This window comes from Montipora capricornis, chromosome 4 (assembly GCF_036669925.1).
Source record: "Montipora capricornis isolate CH-2021 chromosome 4, ASM3666992v2, whole genome shotgun sequence".
NCBI classification, from domain to species: Eukaryota; Metazoa; Cnidaria; class Anthozoa; order Scleractinia; family Acroporidae; genus Montipora; species Montipora capricornis.
Genome location: NC_090886.1, coordinates 39062963 through 39065462, shown reverse-complemented (window position 1 = coordinate 39065462; position 2500 = coordinate 39062963). Strand labels below are relative to the sequence as shown.

The 2500-nt window shown below is 37.3% G+C and overlaps 1 long non-coding RNA gene across 1 annotated transcript in view; it reads left to right on the top strand.

Annotated features, from left to right (window-relative positions):
- Nucleotides 1–1870, top strand: part of LOC138046910 (uncharacterized) — a 2826-nt gene extending 956 nt beyond the window's left edge. The window contains exons 2-3 of the long non-coding RNA XR_011131746.1: nucleotides 63–341; nucleotides 1836–1870. This is a non-coding gene — a long non-coding RNA (uncharacterized lncRNA). The remainder of the gene's footprint in view (nucleotides 1–62; nucleotides 342–1835) is intronic.
- Nucleotides 1871–2500: the final 630 nt, after the last annotated feature.

Sequence of the window (2500 nt, the reverse complement as noted above, 5' to 3'; positions counted from 1 at the left end):
TTCGTTTACAATGTGCTATAGTTAACTGATGGCTAAAATTTGTACATCGTCTTTTATTGCAGCTAAACCAAGGGTAGTAATACCTTTACGAATGGTTCGAACAATCTCTAAACCAAGGGTAATAATTCCTTTACGAATGGTTCGAACAGTCTCGGAGCATTATGTGTGGTGCTCGTCTGAAGGGACGCCACCGATCAACATATCATTGATGAACTCAACTACAACCTTGGCTTTCGGGAAGGAAATAGTGTGGAGCAAACTCAACCAGGGTGGTAACTATAGTTGCGTCGCTACCAATGAGGTTGGCACCGAATCAAAGACGTTTAACGTTTCACTTATAGGTGAAATTATACTGACTTTATTTACCTCCAAATGTGGTTAGTTCATCATCACACGAAACAAAGCTGTAGCAATAAAGCGACGAATTAATTTTTTCATAACATTATTACCCCTTATCAGTAGTTTACAGCTCTACGCAAACCATCTTCTTCCGAGTGGAACTGAATCCTCTTTTGTCGTTAGTACACTTTGTTTTATTCCGATTTCCTTTTTTTTATAATCAGATGCTTCATTCGCACACGTACGAATTACAGCTCACTTTCTTTTGAGACAAGAGCGCCCAAACATGAAACACCAAAAACCTCCCCAGAATATAATCTTATAAAGTAATTTGGCCACCTAAGGTGGCTCAAACCAGTTTTAACACTTGAAAGAAACTTTCTTATTAGAATGATTGACACTACAGCACTTTATCACTTAACAGCAATGTTATGGTACCATGTCAAACACCAATTATTGCTGAAAAAGATTCGGTCATTTTTGTGACGTAAAACGTTACCGTGGCAACAGTAAATCCCAGAAAAAACACCCCATATTTTGGCTTTAGCTGCTCATATTTCAAAAACGACTTCGGTAACCCCCAATTTTTATTTCTGCAAAGTTTAAAAAATTCTGTGGAGCGGAATTTAGAGCCACCTTAAGGACGGTGCCTACTATTGTTATTGCGCACACGTTCTGCGCATCTCGAGATACTCGGATTTCCTATCGGTGATGCTTACTAATACGGGGATATTTTTGCGCGGTTTAAAACTATCCGGAAAAAGTAGATCTTAGTAAGTACTCTTGGTATCCAAAAAGAAAATTGGGGGTAACCATGCATTTTTCAGAGATAATTAAGCTTCAATTTGAGAAAGAACGCCATACATTGCTTTGTATTTTACAGCTTTTTACAAAGATTATTCATTTATTATCTTTGAAAAATGCGTGGTTACCCCCAATTTTCTTTTTGGATTTCAATAACACTTGTTACGATCTACATTTCCTGCATAATCACACACCGGGGCAAAAATATCTTTAATTAGTAGGCACCGTCTTTAAATAATTGAAAATTTAAGGTAGCTCTAAATCCGGTCCACAGAATTTTTTTAAATTTTGCAGAGAGTTTCATCTTGACCTGCTAATCACTTTTGTGCAAAAAAAAAATTGGGGTCACTGAGTTCGTTTTTCAGATATGAGCAACAAAAGCCAAAATATAGGATGTTCCTGCGAGGATTTCTTGTTGTCATAATAACTTCTTATGTCACAAAAATGATTGTATCTTGTTTAGCAATAAATGATGTTTCAGATGGTATCATAACATTGGTGCTACGTGATTAAGTGTTGTAGTGTCAATCCTTCTAATAACAAGGTCTCTTGAAAGTGTTGAAACTGGTTTGAGTCGACATCAAGTCTTTAATGCATAAGCTATATTTTCCGAAGCGTGAAATTTAAATCAAATCCCATAAAGGCTGGGCTATCTCTTTACTATTTCACAAAGCTTTGATTATCTTTCACAGATTTTCGCGTTTGTGTGAATTTGTGTGACTGCCACGGCACTACAGATCGGTGGTTTCAATTTCGGAACATCTTTCGCTGCACAGGGAAATATTCAGCTCATCTGTTCAACAACATTCCAACAACAACGACAGAGCTGTGAGTTATTAACTGATGATACTCCTAAAACACTTGTATTTATTGCTTCTACCTCCAGTACGCAAACTTGGTAACAATATAGTACTCTTTCGGCTTGCATGCTGATGAAAACTAAACGCGGAATATCAGAAGAATTAAATTTATCCTCAAAATCATGCTATTTGTTGAAGGCATTTTGTTTAATTGAGTGTCCTAACAGACTTTTTCTGCAGAACGATGCGAAAGGCAACCTTTTAGCATCATCGTGCGGAAAAAGTGATAAAATGGAGACTGAAGAACTTGGGATTTAATATCAAGGGTGCTAATGAGAAACAACATTGGCCTAAATAGCCACATAAGGAGAAAGATTTTCAATCTGAGAAGATGCCGTGGATGGTTGTTCTTTCCCGTCTATATCTGTTGCATTAAGAGGTTACGTAAACCTAAGAAGTCCACAGCATTGTTAATGTCATGGTTATGATTGCTTCAGTTAGTTCTTCCTTCCAGCAGTACGGCAAAACACCGTCTCCTCATACAGGAGCATTTGCTC